The sequence below is a fragment of the Xenopus laevis genome, chromosome 2L (genome assembly GCF_017654675.1).
Source record: "Xenopus laevis strain J_2021 chromosome 2L, Xenopus_laevis_v10.1, whole genome shotgun sequence".
Classification (NCBI taxonomy): Eukaryota; Metazoa; Chordata; class Amphibia; order Anura; family Pipidae; genus Xenopus; species Xenopus laevis.
Genome location: NC_054373.1, coordinates 182611744 through 182628454, shown reverse-complemented (window position 1 = coordinate 182628454; position 16711 = coordinate 182611744). Strand labels below are relative to the sequence as shown.

The 16711-nt window shown below is 42.8% G+C and overlaps 1 long non-coding RNA gene across 1 annotated transcript; it reads left to right on the top strand.

Annotated features, from left to right (window-relative positions):
* The first annotated feature begins 5587 nt into the window (after positions 1-5587).
* On the top strand, positions 5588-16002 carry LOC108705497. Its single transcript, XR_001933792.2, has 4 exons — positions 5588-6028; positions 9099-9197; positions 11320-11444; positions 15543-16002. It is a non-coding gene; the product is annotated as an uncharacterized LOC108705497 (long non-coding RNA).
* The last annotated feature ends 709 nt before the right edge of the window (positions 16003-16711 follow it).

Here is a 16711-nt window from a genome sequence, read left to right as displayed (position 1 = left end):
CTTCCCACTTGACTGGAGCCCAACTCTTGCCCGATTGTAGGTGCATTCTGTTGGTCCACCAAGAAAGGCTGCTCCTGGTGTGAGGAGAGATGGGAATGGTTTGCTGAAGATCCTGATGATTTTTGTTCCAGCATTGTAAAAAATTGCGTTGTAGAGGACGCAGATGAAATCTTGCGAATGGAACTGCTTCGAGAGCGGATACCATGAACCCTAAGAGCTGAAGGCAATCGCCGGCCATCACGGTGGTTTGTTGTAGAAGTTTGGTGGTATTGTTGACAAGATTGTTGATCTTGTCCTCGGGAAGTTGTACCGTCTGGTGTTGGGAGTCGAATTGTAGACCCAAAAAGGTTATGCTCTGGGAAGGAAGGAGGGAGCTTTTTCGGTGGTTTATCAACCAACCGTGTTGTGAAAGAGTTTGCAGGGTGATCTCCGTGTCCCTGACAGATTGCTCCTGAGTCGTAGCTTTGAGTAGGAGATCGTCCAGATATGGTAACACATGAATCCCCATTGTTCTCAAGTGAGCGATCAATGGTGCAAGCACCTTGGTAAACACTCTTGGAGCTGTACAAAGTCCGAATGGGAGAGCCACAAACTGGAAGTGTTGGTCGTTGACTGCAAAACGGAGAAAGGGTTGAGAACTGGGGTGGATGGGAACATGGAGGTACGCATCCTGGAGGTCGATCGATGTCAGGAAACAGTCGGGTTCCATGAAAGCTATGGCCGACCTGATCCGACTCCATTTTGAATTTTTGGTTGTGAATGAATTGATTTAACCTCTTGAGATTCAGTACTGGCCAGAAGGATCCCTCTTTTTTTGAGACCAGGAAGAGATTGGAATAGAATCCCTTGAATTTTTGAAGGTGTGGCACAGGAACGATAACTTGTGATTGTTGTAGGTCCAGGACGGCTTGTCGTAAGGCTTGTCGTTTGTGTGGAGGCACCACGGATGGAACGAAGTTTCTTGGAGGCAATTTGGTAAAATGAATTCTGTAGCAATTCTGGATAATTTGCAGAACCCAATTGTCTAGGACGTGAGTTTCCCAGCATGACAGGAAGTTTGACAATCGACCTCCTACTTTGGATGCTGGGTCGAGGTGGGGGCAGTCAAGTAGAGGTGGGTTTAGTGGTGGTAGGCTTCCTGTGCCTACCCGGTTGTTGCCACTGCGTCTTATTACGCCTTGCACCTTGGTCTGAGCCGGTGTTAGGTGAGCGAAAGGAACGAAAATTGCGGGTAGGAGTGGACCATGTCCGCCTATTGGTGGATCTGTTGGGTGGATCCATGTGCCCTCTGGTGGAAGGAAAGTACTCTTCCCACCTGTGACTTCCGTAATGATTTGCTTGAGGTCAGGGCCGAACAAGGACTCACCAGTATAGCACAGTTTAAATAGCTTATTCTTAGAGGCGGTATCCCCTGACCAGTGACGAAGCCAGAGAGCTCGTCTGGCCATCACCGAATTTGCGGAAGATCTTGCTGCTAGCCGAATAATTTCTAACGCTGCATCGGCTAAAAAGGAAAGGGCCGTGTTCAGTCTACTCATGTCCCCTGTTAACTCCTGGGCTGAAGTAGGAGGGTTCTGGGTAATTTCTTGTGCCCAATGTCTAGCTGTGCGAGCAAGGCCTGCTGCCTCTGTGGCTGGTCTGAGGATTGCTGCCATTTGAGAGTATGCTCGTTTGAGGGAAGACTCTAATTTTCTATCCATGGGGTCTTTAAATGCAGACTCTTCAGTTGGTAGTGTAGTTTGTTTGGAGAGTCTAGAAATGGCCGCATCTACCCTAGGAGGCTTGCGCTGTTCCTCAGGAACAGGGTAGGTGTCATAAAAACGTTTTGATAAGGTAAAACGGCGGTCAGGTTGTGACCATTCTGTATCAATAGTTTTAGTGATGGATGTAAAAATAGGAAATGCACAGGATTTCTTTTGATGGACCCCCAGCACCTTATCTGCCTTTGAGACTGTCACGGTTTCATCTTTTATTTCTAAAGTTGCCATCATCTCCCTCAGGAGTTTCCTTGAAATATCAGGTTTAGCAAAAGTAGGCTGTTCAGTGTCTGAATCACTCTGTGAGTCTGAGCTCAACTCCCCTGATTCTGGTGCAACTGAGTCCAAACAGGACATGGCATCTATGCGGGAGGAAGGACCTGCCTCAGAATCTGAAACATCAGGTGGGGAGTCCAGCGCCTTGCGCTTAGTGGTGTGTTGTTGGAAAGTGGGTGGCTGAAGTGCAGTCTTTACCCATTCTAAGAATTCCCCTAGTTGTGGAGGGACTTGTGGTGCTGCGCTGCCTGTGGTTGGTGTATGAGGCAAAGAATTATCATTGCTGTGTAATTCCAACAATGGTGAATTGTTATTTGTGAGCTGTTGAGGAGACAGGATGGGCGGCTCCATGGGGCTGCAGTCAGTACAGTATATGGATTCTGACTTACGAAGTGTATGCTTACATTTCTTGCACTTGGCCCCTTTTACAGGCTTTTTAGCTGGTTTCTTAACAGATTTAGCAGTCTGTATATCCTCCCTGAGTTCTCTCAAAGAATCTGACCTCTCCATATTATAGAAATATGATGCCTTTACCAGACACTGTGTGTTGTTGAAGCTGGTGGCTGCTGCTTTGACACAGTCAGATGCTGCTCCTAGCGTGCGCAGCTTAACTGTGTAGCTGGAAACACGCCAAAAGAGGTAGAGGATGCTGCGCGCCCTGCAGCTATGCGCTCGTGGTAAAACAAAATGGCGGCGATGATGTCATCGCGCTGCGCCATATATGGATAGCCGCATGTGCGCGACCTAGGCGCGCCAACCAAAGGCGCACTATGATCGCGTCATCATCGAATGGTGTGCGCTCACCACGCAATTGAATCCCAGAATGGCCTGGGTCGCTGTGGAGGGCGCGCCCTTAGGGAAAAGGCACCATGCGATCTGCCAAGTAAGACACGAGCAGGGATTATAGCTACAACGCATAACTGGTCAGGGCGCTGATTGAAGCAGCGCCATTCCACTTGCTGGAAGTGACAGCAAGGAGGGATAGGCAGACTAAGGAGGAGACAATCAGAGATTGTGGTCTCCTGATTTCACTTGCTGCAAACTGTCAGCAAAGATAGATAGGCATACCAGTGAGGAGACAGCCAAACAAAGCCCGATGGCTTGTGGCCTTCTGATTCCACTTGCTGCAATATGCTAACAAGGAGGGAACAGGTATAGTGTTGATATATTGCCTGGATATATCCTTAGGATGTGTGGTCAATATTCCACTTGCTGCACATGCCAGCAAGGAGGGAACAGACAAATGTTGGGAGACAGCGCTGCATGCCTCCATCTGTAAAAGAAATAAAATAAAAAAGTAGTAGTGAGATTTCTATCCTTCACCTCCAAGGCAGGACAAAAGAACTGAGGAACAGAGGTGGAGCCAGCCTATATATCCTGAGGGAGGGGCCAAGAGACCAATTCTTCTGTCCTGCCTCCAGAGGTGAACCTGGACATAACCCATACGTCTGCACTGACAGGAGGGCCGACTAGAGAAAAAGTGGTCCGTAACATATAGTGCTATGTTACATTAATAACTAACTAAAAGTAGTGCTTTCTACAACCTTGAGAAAGTGGTAAGCAAAAGCGCATTGTGCCTTTACTTAATGCTGTTAAGTCTGCAAGGTGAACTCTGGAACGCATTCTAGCCACAGGGAGATGGTGGTCGCAAACGTTTGATCTTTTGAATTGTGTCAAGAGCGCTATGGAACAAAACTTGGGGATCACCCCCACATGCAGCACACAAAGGCTTTTCTTATTGTTAGCAGAGGTAAAGCTCCTGCTCTTCTGATATCCCAGCTGGCATTCACTTATCTTTTAAAATACACTTTTATGTGCATTTTGGCTCTTGAAGCTGGCACATCAGGAGATTTTATAGATGTACTTTTTCATACATTCAGCACACCTCAGGGACTGCTTTTTTGATTTAAAGGAAAGCTACAGAAGCAGTTTGCCAATAGATTAGCCACAATAGTGCAAGCTATAACACTATAGTTATTCTGCAGAATGCTTTACCATACTTGAGTAAACAGCTCTTGAAGTGTTCTCTGTTTATTTAAGATAGCAACTGCCATATTGGCTTTGTGTGACATCACTTCCTGCCTGAGTCTGAGGGGAAGAAGGAGGAGCAAACTGAGCATGCTCAAGCCCAAGCCCTGGCGGTTTAAGCTGAAAACAGGAAGTCTGATACAGAAGCCCATGAGTACACAATAGAAGGAAAGAAATGTGCTGTTTCTTTTGACAGAGGACTCAGAGCAACATTACTTTGAGGCTTTACTGGTGTATTTATATAGATATTTCTGATAAAGCTTACTTAATTTTAGCCTTTCCTTCTCCTTTAACTACTGGTCCTTTTCCCAACAGGTCCCCTATTCTGAATTCAATTCCCCTCCTTCCACCCGCCCCACCCTTCATTCAATTGCCCTCTCTCCACTTTCCCCCACCCTTCATTCAATTGCCCCTTCTCCACACCACATCCAGGGGCATGTTTACTAACATTGGAGATAAATATCTGGAGAGATTTCTGGAGATGTTGCCCATAGCAACCAATCAGATCTTTGCTTTTGTTTTCTAACTTGGCTGTGGCTGTTTAAATCTAATTGCTGATTGGTTGCCATGGGCAACATCTCCAGAAATTTCTCCAGATATTTATCTCCAATGTTAGTAAACATGCCCCTCAGTGCAGGTTCTATTTACTACTAATCGAACGTACAATGGCCCAGCAGAGATCATTTCCCCACACGCAGAGATCCCATTCCACCCACACCCTCCGTGCCACCCACTGAGCGCAAAACCAGCGCACCTATCGACTTCGAAAAACGAAGACCTAAAGAGCAAAATGAACCCTGCGTATAACAGGATTTTGGAGTAATCCCAATTAAAGGTGTATTAACTTGTCAATACTGAACAAGGCACTTATTGTTTAAGCAGTTTCTATACTGTATTCCATTGAGTAAAGTGAGACAAAGACAATAAAGGGAATTAATATATGTGATAATTAATAGGGCCAATTAAGGCATATGTGAATTCATTAACCTAATATACATATAGAAGTTCAATTAATTAGCAGAAAAAGAATGACTCCATTAATCGAGTATAGTACTAATGAATTGATAAGGTAAAATCTAAATAAAATTAATTATTCATAGATTTACACCTTACCACTACAATTAATCACCATATGGTACTAAATGTGTCTTAATTAGCGCCATAAATAGGGATTCCTTAGAAATTCCTTAATTAAGTAAAAAAAAAATTGTAACCCCAATAACCAGAGGAGGGGGAGGGGTTGAGTAAATGGAAAACAATGAACGGCTAAAATCCATAAAGTTGACAGAAAAATGGAAATATTGGATAGAGGGGCTGTCCCAAGAACTAACTGCCTGTTCCATTGCTAAAAGCTGGGACACCACAGAGTAATCAGGGGACTGTGGCCTTGATCAGTTAACTTGCCCTAGACTTTGCACGAGAACTGAGCAGCCCTGAAAAAGCCACAAATCCACGGCCCCTTCAGAAAGGAAGATTTGAGAGATAAATAAGGAGGATCACGCCAAAAAAAAAATCTCAAACCCCCACACCCTCAATAGACCTCGATCAAACACATCTCGTTTAGAAAAGCAAATTAGAAGAAGGCGCGAAACCAGCGTCTACTAATCAAATAGACAATGGCGCAGCAGAGTTAATTTCCCCACACGCACACAGCCCTCTGCGTCCACACCCTTCCCCTCCGTGCCACCCATATGAGCGCGAAACAACTTGGTAAAACTAGTCAAGCCCATCACCGACGTGCTGCGCACGACGTCATCGACCCTGTCCCAGCCCATAGAGGTGACGGCACGCCCCCTCCCCCTGCTGCTTCGCCGGATTGGCTGGAGTCATGATGTGTCACGAGTTCCCACAGTTAAGCCCCGCCTCCCTAAGAAATCATCTCGGACTGCTCTGGCGGGACTGGTTCGACTGTTGAAAAAGGTGGCAGCCCTTTAATCGCCTGCTTTATTGGAGCTGCGCTTTTACTGGTGCGTCTTATTCCTGCACTTCAGCTTTACTCATGAGCTGCCACGTGACTCCCACTGAACTCATTTACTCCGCTCACTGATTTCTGTGCAGTTTGTTACTCGCCACATGGCTGCTACTGCTGTGCACGTGATGTAGAGCTGTAGCCTCGTGTTTGTCCCCACTGCTCCTTAGTGCCTATTGGCGGGGCCGCCATTAGAAATCACGGCCCGTACAACTAAATTTTTGGGGCCCCCTGGGCCCCGCCCACACTGACGCCCAAGCCCCACCCCATATCCTGCCCACTCCACATCAAAGTTAAAAGACCACACCAACATCAGAGCTAAAAATGTAACCTCCCCCACACAAGTTATAAAAAGCTAGGGCCCCCTTATAAGTTAAAGAAACTTGGGGCCCCAAAAATTTTTTTTAAAAAAACAACATTGGTGGCAGGGGCCCCCTTACAAGTTAAAAGAAATTGGGGCCCCAAAAAAAGTAAAAAAAAAAAAAAGGCCAGGCTCATTGCATGTGCCCTACCTGCCCTATGCTCCCTCCATGTGCCCTGCCTGTCCCTATTCTCCCTGCGTGTGTCTTACCTGCCCTATTCTCCCTGTGTGTGCCCTCTGTCCCTATTCTCCCTACATCTGCCCTGCCTGTCCCTATTCTTCCTGCGTGTGCCCTGCCTGCCCTATAGTCACTCCATGTGCCCTACTTGCCCTATGCTTCCTCTGTGTGCCCTGCCTGCCCTATACTCCTTGTGTGTGCCCTGTCTGTCCCTATTCTCCCTGCGTCTGCCATGCCTCCCCTATGATCCCTGCGTGTGCCCTGTCTGCCCTATACTCACTTGTTGTGCCCTGCCTGCCCTATGCTCCATGAGTGTGCCATCTGTCCCTATGCTCCCTGTGTGTGCCCTGCTTGTCCCTATTCTCCTCCGTGTGCCCTACTTGCCCTATGCTTCCTCCGTGTGCCCTACTTGCCCTATGCTTCCTCCATATGCCCTGCCTGTCCCTATTCTCCCTGCGTGAGCCCTGCCTGTAATGCTCAGTCACAGGTCTTTGTTCACAGAAGGCGAATCAGAAGCGGAGAAAAGTCATATGCACTGTTTTTATTTGGGGTCCGCACATACCAGCTGCTTTGGTATATCTATGCATACTGTGCATCCAACTGTTCCATATACCCTTGGCATCAATATTTAGGGTGTTTTACCATCTTTGTAAATTGGGTGAGATAAATGCGGCCAATTGCAAGATTTTTAGGAGATTTTTCAGAAATTTCATAAAAACGCTACCTTTAGCGTTGCTTTGCAGTGATTTGGAGTAGAGAGACATATTTACCTATTATTACATATTGGTATATTACAAATACCAAATCCGTTTGATTTTTGTTCATAAAATAAAATATTTTTCTGGTATAAATCCCTATTTTGTGAAAAATGGTAATTTATTCCATTTTTGTTATTTTTTTTTAAGCGCTCTAAATCAATTTGTGGAAATATGCAAACTGAGGCTTGTTTGTGGTTTAGAAAATTCTGGATGTCCCAAAAAAGCAATGTATCGTTTTCCTAGGTGAACTAAATATCCCCCCCAGGAGATGCCCCTAATATGAGAGAGCACAAAATGTTCGAAAAAACCTCTGGCACTGAGTACAAATGTAATGTAAAATTCTGCTGGCCCTTTAAGGGTTAAAACATATTTGGGGTCGCTGATGCCAAGAGGTGCCTAGTATAAGAAAATATTCCTAATAGGATGTTTCTGCAGGGACTTCTAACACTTAAAGGCAGTGGTGCACACAACATAGACAATTAGTGGTGATTGTATTTGCTAAAATGCTGTGTTTTAGTAGAGGTAATTCTTAGTATTGTCTATGGCAAGGTATTTGGCGTTTTGTAGCCACTACAAGTAGCTGCCTGTAGTAGCTCAATGTGTTATTGCCTTAATGCTGATGGCACACAGGGAGATTGGTCGCCTGCAGTTAAAGGAACAGAAGAAAAGTGAAAAGCCATTCAAGCACAGGATACACAGTAGATAACAGATAAGTACTATAGTTTATATAAACAAGCTGCTGTGTAGCCATGGGGGCAGCCATTCAAGCACAGGATACACAGTAGATAACAGATATGTACTACTATAGTTTATATAAACAAGCTGCTGTGTTGCCATGGGGGCAGCCATTCAAGCGCAGGATACACAGTAGATAACAGATAAGTACTACTATAGTTTATATAAACAAGCTGCTGTGTAGCCATGGGGGCAGCCATTCAAGCACAGGATACACAGTAGATAACAGATAAGTACTACTATAGTTTATATAAACAAGCTGCTGTGTTGCCATGGGGGCAGCCATTCAAGCACAGGATACACAGTAGATAACAGATAAGTACTACTGTAGTTTATATAAACAAGCTGCTGTGTAGCCATGGGGGAAGCCATTCAAGCACAGGAAACGCAGTAGATAACAGATAAGTACTACTATAGTTCATAGCAAATCAGAGGCACAGCGATACACCCCCCCCCCCATAGCCAATGGAAAATCAGAGGCACAGTGATACCCCCCCCCCCCCCATTGCCAAAGTTAATGTGAGCTGAGAAAAAAACAACTTGTCATTTGTTTGTTTTGATATTACAGATGCTGGGCTCTAATGAACAACTCTCAGATCCCACTTTAGTTTAAACAAATAAATTAATTCTTCTTAATTGAAGTCGGCTGAAAGTCTTGAGGGTTAAATAGGATTGAGTCATTTCTCTATATTTTCATTGCAAACTAAGCAGCAGTTCAGCTTCTTGGACGTAACCGGCTTTTCCAATCAAGCTAATATTACGAAATACGAATTAAACTTTTTGTAATTAAACTTAATAATAGTTCAACTTTTTGTTTCCTCCTCAGAACAATACTTTTTTTCTAATGCAGCAGAATAATAATTTAGTGAATGTTACAATGATGAATTAGTTGGTCGCATGAAATTAAAAATGACCCATCAATACACGGCAGAAACTTGAGACAAAGAGCTGGGTGATTTATTGTTTGGATATTTAATTCAAGATTCCATGCCCATGTGATGAATGATTTAAAATGGTTCCATTTTTTGTCTCCTAGGTTATGGAGAGGCTTTTTAAAACCACAACCACTGCCTTACTGGCACGGTGCCCCAACGACATAAACTTCTTCAGTAAATATGTGTCTCCTGGGCAGAAGGTAAGTCTAGGAAAGAGCAGAGGTAGGTAAAAGCAATGCACAATGGCTGGTTCCCCAAATGTGACAAAACATTTTGGGTTATTCAGTCTGCATCTCCTTAAAGGGGTTGTTCACCTTCAAATTAACTTTTTTTTTTTAAGCGTTCCCACTTTCGTATACGGGTGGATTTTCCTGTTGTAGGTTCGTCCATTAGTATTTTATATATTATGCTGATCCCTTTCGTACAACATGGATTCTGTGAGGCTAATTTCTCATATCTAGAGGTCTGAGATTGTGTGGGGTCTCTTGTTATGCTCAAAAAATGCTTTATTTGTAGATATTTATAAAAATCATGCTTTGGAATATTAAATTCTATCATCAATTTATATTAAGGTTTCAGGAGCGAAATTCTCGTATAATTGTCCTGTTGTCAACTGGTTGTTACGCCACATTGATAGATTGAGGTAAGAAATAGCCATTTCCAACATTTCCAAATTCGCACTTTGTGCCGGTAACTCTATCATCGGGGTCTTACCATTGGTTTTGGACCACAAATGTATTGCCATTCTTGTTGTATGATTAGCTAGAGAGCAATAGCTTGATAGAGCTCAGGGATGTACCCCCATTAATCCTCTAAGTGAAAATGGTTTGATAAAATCTTGCCCCAACTGAAGCCATTGCAAGTTTTCCGTAGAAAGATTCAAAGCTCTCATTTGATCCATAATTGTTGGGTGGTAGTATGTTTCCAAATTAGGCACCCCAAAACCTCCTTTTTCTGTCGCTCTTTGCAGCTATTTTTGTTGTATTCTTGGCTTGTGGTTAGCCCATATATAATTTTGAATCATTTGTTGTGCTTTGCGAAAGAAAGAGCGTGGAACTTTCAGAGGAAGGGTTCGAAAAATATACAAGAATTTAGGCAAGACCGTCATTTTAATAGTGGCAATTCTGCCCAGCCATGATGTATATAACGGGGCCCATTTGGTCAAGAGATTCTGTGTAGTTACTAACAACTTGGGGTAGTTGGCTGCATAGGTTTTAGGGATGGAGCTGCTCAATTCTACCCCTAGGTATGTAATAGTTTGTGTTTGCCATTGAAATGTGTGCTCTGCCCTTAATTGTATTATGGCTTCTTGCGACATTCCCAGTGGGAGAATGTGAGTGAGATACCTCACTGAAGCTTTGTTTGATCCTTGTCAGCACCATTAGTGACTTTTCCAGATTAGTTAATGTGAGCATAATGTCATCGGCAAACATTGCTAACTTGTGGTTGATATTATCCAACTGGATACCTGAGACATCTTCCGCCTTTCTGATGGTTCTGGCAAATGGTTCCAGTGTAAGGTTGAAGATAAGGGGGGACAGGGGGTAACCTTGTCTAGTGCCATTGGAGATCTTAAAAGGATTGGAGAGAAAGCCCATATTATTGACTTGTGCAGTAGAATTGGAATAAAGAGATAGTATGGCCTGTTTTATAGGGCCCTTTAATCGCCCATTCCAGCTTGATATGCGACTTCCTCTGGGGTTGTTCACTTGTGTGGCTTGATATTGTGGATATAAGGCCCCATTGTTTCAGATATTGTTCTGCATGTTGTGGGGTATTCAGAATGACTGAATTGTCATCCTTAGTAATCATTAATTTCACCGGGTACAGCCAACGATAAGATGTGCTGTTGATTCTCAATATATTTGTAATATTGATGAAATCTTTTCTTTTACAATGCGTATAGCTGCATAAGTTCGCAAAGCATTGCATTTTATTATACTTGTCTGGAATATCCTTTTTTAATCTGAAGCAATGCTGCAGCTTTTCCTTGACGTGGTAATAATGGACTCTCATAATAATATCTCTAGGGGCTCCTGGTGGTACATTTTGAGCTCGAGGTAATGTATGAATTCTGTCTATCAGTAGCTGGTCTTGTGGCGTATCTGGCAGTAATTCACCCATCATGGCATGGACAAATGTACTTAAGTCCTGTGTGTGAACTGATTCTGGAATGCCCCGTAACCTAAGATTGTTGCGCCTGTTCTGGTCTTCTAGATCAGCCAATTTAGCAGTTAACGTGTGCACCTTTTCCTCTAACGCATTGTTTGCATCTATTAACTCATTATGTGATATGACTATTTCTGCCATGTTATGCTCTAGGTGGTCAGCACATTCACCCACCTGTGTAAGATCTGTGCGCAGTGAGGAGAGTGCTGATCTGAAGTCTCCTTGTATCTCTGTCCGTAGAGCTGCCAATAATTCCCTCAATGACGCTACTGTAAGCGGTGAGTCATCCGCCATAATATCTGCCATTGCTGTCGACTTTTCTGTGTATTGCGCATGGTGCGCTGGGCTACTGCTTGTGGAATCGCCGCCATCTTGTGGCGGGGTTTGCGGTCCTGTGAGGGAGGTCGCCTTCAGGTAAAACGTGGTCATTTTGGCCGGAGAAGCTTTCCTGCGCGACATTCCCATGGTCTACATGGAGCCCTCTAAGAAAAATAATATTTAAAATACTTTTAGCCAGTCTCCGCTGCCTATTTTGCTCCCCTGCTACACGTCCATTTCGCTGGATGGCTTAGCTCCTCCCCTTTGCCATCTCAAATTAACTTTTAGTATGAAGTAGAGAGTGATATTCTGAGACACTTTGCAATTGGTTTTCATTTTTTATTATTTGTGATTGTTGCGTTATTTCGCTTTTTATTCAGCAGCTCTCCAGTTTGCAGTTTCAGCCGTTGGGTTGCTAGGGTCCAAATTCGCCTAGCAGTAGCAATAATAATAAATTGTATAGCTTTACAGAGCATTTGTTTTTAGATGGGGTCAGTGACCCCCATTTGAAAGCTAAGAAGAATCCGAAGAAAAAAGCTAATAATTTAAAAACTATAAAAACTATATAACGAAGACCAATTGAAAAGTTGACCATGCTATAACATACTGAAAGTTTACTTAAAGATGAACCACTTTGAATAGATGAATCACTTTAACTTTTAGTATGTTATAGAATGGCTAATTCTGAGCAACTTTTCAACTCGTCTTCATTTTTTCTTTCTTTTTTTTTTTTTCTGCACTGTTTTTAAATTGCCTTCTTCTTCTGACTCTTTCCGGTTTTCAAATGGGGGTCACTGACCCCATCTAAAAAACAAATGCTCTGTAAGGCTTCAAATGTATTGTTATTGCCATTGTTTTATTAATCTTTGTATTCAGACACTCCCTTATTCATAATCCAATCTCTCATTCAAATGCATGCATGGTTGCTAGGGTAATTTGGATCCTAGCAACCAGATGGCTGAAACTGCAAACTAGAGAGCTGCTGAATAAAAAGCTAAATAACTTAATAAAAAATGAAAACCAATTGCAAATTGCCTCAGAATATTACTCTGTATATCATACTAAAAGTTAACTTAAAGGTTAACATTCCATTTAACTTGAAGGCATAACCCTTTTAGCATGCCAATCCAGGCTGTAGATGGCCACCCCAGTTATTAAATTCCTTGAGCGTAGGGATTTGATCAGAGAGCTAATGGAATGTGCGTTGTGTGCTGTAACATCTAATCCTAGTTCCAACCACACAATCTGGGTCTTCATCAGAGAATGACACATGATCTGCATAATTTCATTGTGTGGTCTGGCAAGACCACCAGGCATGTTTCATGCATACATTAGTTACAGAAGGGCAACTCATTTCTTACTAAAGGTCTGTAATGGGGAGAGAGTAGCCGCAGTCATGGAGCGCTGGACACAAGGCACGTGGATTAAAGAATGTTGCCTTTCATTGGGGCCATTCATTTTGTGTGTGCGACCATCAAAGCCTCATGTGTCTGGATCCTCATTAAAGTTAAAGGCCTCCATACATCTGGTTTTTATGCACACAAAGACAATACATTGACTCCTTTGTAGGGAAATTTAATGGGAAACTATTGAAAAAATGAACATTTAGTATACACTTCAGCACACTGAAATAAGACGTTTATATATACTACCAATGAAATATTCTGTACTGCTTCTGAATTAATCAAATTTAGTTTCACTCTTCCTTTCTCAGCATCTGTTTCTCTTCAAACATTCATGTCATATATTAATTGACAGATCCAATATATCTTATATATCTTTCCTAGCAGATGAATTAGAGCTCACTCAAATAACTGATTCCAGTACAAACACAATCTAACAAAATTACTGCCTTTTGTACAAATTCTGCATGTAGAGAGACATGATGTCTGGTGAGTTTAATAGAGTGAGCTCTAATACATCTTCTAGGCCAGTGGTCCCCAACCAGTAGCTCACAAACAACATGTTGCTCTCCAACCCATTGGATGTTGCTCCCAGTGGCCACAAAGCAGGTGCTTATTTTTGAATTCCTGACTTAGAGGCAAGGTTTAGGGAGATTTAGTCGCCGGGCGACTAATTACCTCTTCTTTGGGCGACTTATCTACTGGAAAAGCCATCCCGCTGGCTAGACTCTAAATCGCCGGTGGGATGTCATTGGGAGCGGTTTGTTTTCCAAAGTCGCCCAGGCAACTTCGGAAAACAAATCTCCATGTGCCACCCTGCCGGCGATTTACATTTTAGCTGGCGGGAAGGCTTTTCAGGGTAGATTAGTCGCCCAAAGAAGAGGTGATTAGTCGCCGAGTGACTAAATCTCCCCAAATTTTCCCGCGTGTCACTAGCCTAAATGGGTGGTTCATCTTTAGGTGTTACAGAATGGCCAGTTCTAAGCAACGTTTCAATCGGTCTTTGTTATTTATTTTGTATAGTTTTTTTTTTTTTGAAACACAGTAGAACATTTAACGTTTATCAGGGCACCAGAAAAAAATGGTGTAAAATCAATGGAAATGTATTATGCATAATATATAGGTGGGACCACAAAACAACAATGTAAAATGAGGGGTAATGTAAAATCAGGGGATGTAAAATGGGGATTCTACTGTACTTGCCTTCTTCTTCTGACTCTTTCCAGCTTTTAAATGGGTGGGTCACTGACCCCATCTGAAAACAAATGCTCTGCAAGGCTACAAATGTATTGTTATTGCTACTTTTTATTACTCATCTTTCTATTCAGGCCTCTCCTATTCATATTCCAGTCTTTGATTCAAATTAATGCATGGTTGCTAGGAGAATTTGGTCCCTAGCAACCAGATTGCTGAAATAGCAAACTGGAGAGCTACTGAATAAAAAGCTAGATAATTCAAAAACCACAAATAATAAAAAATGAAAACCAACTGCAAATTGTCTCAGAATATCCCTCTCTACATCATACTAACAGTTAATTTAAAGGTATGAAGATCTGTTATCTGGAAAACCCCAGGTCCCATACCTTTAGCAACTTGTCTTGAGCACCAATTTACCAGCCTCTTCAGTACGGAGTACAGTTCTCACGGACAATAGGGAAACCCGAGAATTTCTGACAGTCTGGATGTTGCAATAATTCTAGGGTGCCACAACCACTTACATTCACTAAAATCAGGGGCTCATTCGCAATAAGTTGGGTAAAGCACTAAGCATTGTGGGTGACACACGGAGATTAACTTCACATTTGTGAGTCCAGGCCTGAGTGGTCAGCATGTAGTTCTTGGGAAGCCAGAATGACCCCACCTTTCAGAAAACAGTTTAAAGGATTGTTCACCTTCAAGTTAACTTTAAGTAGGCTGGAAATAGTGATATTGTGAGACAATTTGCAATTGGTTTTTATTATTTATGGTTTTGAGTTATTTAGCTTTTTATTCTGCAGCTCTCCATACTGAACTTATTGCACGAGGCTAAAGTTTGAGCTTGTCAATAGCAGCAATGATCCAGGACTTCAAACTTGTCACAGGGGGTCACCATCTTGGAAAGTGTCTGTGACACTCACATGCTCAGTGGGCTCTGATTGGCTGTTGAGAAGCTAAGCTTAGGGCTCGTCACTAATTATCCAGCAGAAAATGAGCTTTCCCTGTAATATAAGCTGATGCTACAGGTTTGCTGATTATTCAATTCTGATGCTAATTGCACTGGTTTCTGTGCTGCCATGTAGTAATTATGTGTATTAATTACTAATCAGCCTTATATTGTGACATTTCTATTCTATGTGTACTGTATATTGTGAGTGGGTCCCTAAGCTCAGTAAGTGACAGCAGCACAGAGCATGTGCAGTGAATCAGCAGAAAAGAAGACGGGGAGCTACTGGGGCATCTTTGGAGACAGATCTTTACTGCTAAAGGGCTGTGATTGCCTTGGGCTGGTACAGAAGCACAAAACACCATGTACAACATTTCTACTGTACTTCTTTAGTTAAGCTTTAGAGGACAAGTTAAGAGCTTTCTGTATATTTTGTATATGCTCTTGACTGTAATATTGTTTTATAAGCCTGATGTAAACTGAAACTTCTCTTCTCTGTTTATTTTCCCTAGGATGTCTTATACAGAAACAATATATGTCCTAAAAAAGACATTGTGCCCGTTCCAATAGAATCCTGAGGTGACCCTTCTAGTAATTTTATTTCTTCTTTCAGCGCCTACAGGTGCCATTAAAAACACAAACACACACACACTTCCAGTCGTACTAAAGAGATCTATGAGCAGACCCTTTGGCCAAGTCTGTTAATTCCGCAGAGATAAGTGAAGAATATTTTCAACAAAAAAAACCACTTGTGTAAAAGTCCTCACTCTGGATTTTTAGTTGTGTATCACACACGAGACAAGGCATTTACCCATCAGAATCTCTCTTGCCTCTTCACATTTTGCAATGCTGGAAACAAAATTTTGGTACAGTTATAGAATCTGTTATCCAGAAACCCAGTAGAATCTGTTATCCAGAAACCTGTTATCCAGAAAATTCCAAATTACCAGATGACCATCTCCCATAGACTTAAATCCGATCATTCATATTTTAAAACTTGATTTTTTTTTTTTTTTACTCTAATAAAACAGTAGCTTGTACTTGTTCTCAACTACAATATAATTAGTCCTTGTTGGAGCCAAAACAATCCTATTGGGTTTAATAAATGATTTTTTTGGCAGATCCAAATTAAGGAAAGACACCTTATCCTGAAAACACCAAGTCCCAAGCATTCAAGATAACAGGTCGCATACATGATCCAAAAAACTGTTATCCAGAAGGTTACGAATTATGGAAATGTATTAGCTCTTAATCCCCTGGGTAGCAGTATACAGCAATTGCAGACGATCGAGCCGTCTGTAGCTCTGTATTGGTGGACTGGAAGTATTCCGGCACTCCACTGTGAGAAGCGTTGCTAGGCAACCCGTAAAGACTTACATGTAACCCAGCACTTAGGCGATAGCAACCTCGCAGGGTGCTAGTAGCTGTAGCGCTCTGGGTCACAGTGCCAAGGGGCCCTGCGGAGTGCGGAGCCACTGATCCCAACGGCCCCCCTCTGCCACAGAATAGCCCATATGCACCATTACAAGTCGCGGGAGCCTACTATTTTCGCCACCGATGCTGCAGACACTATGGGGCAAATTCGCTAGTGTTACTTCCCAACCTTACACCTGGCGAATTTGCGCAACAGACGTAACTACGCAAAATCACTGCCGCACGCATTTTTCTGAACGCTACCTTT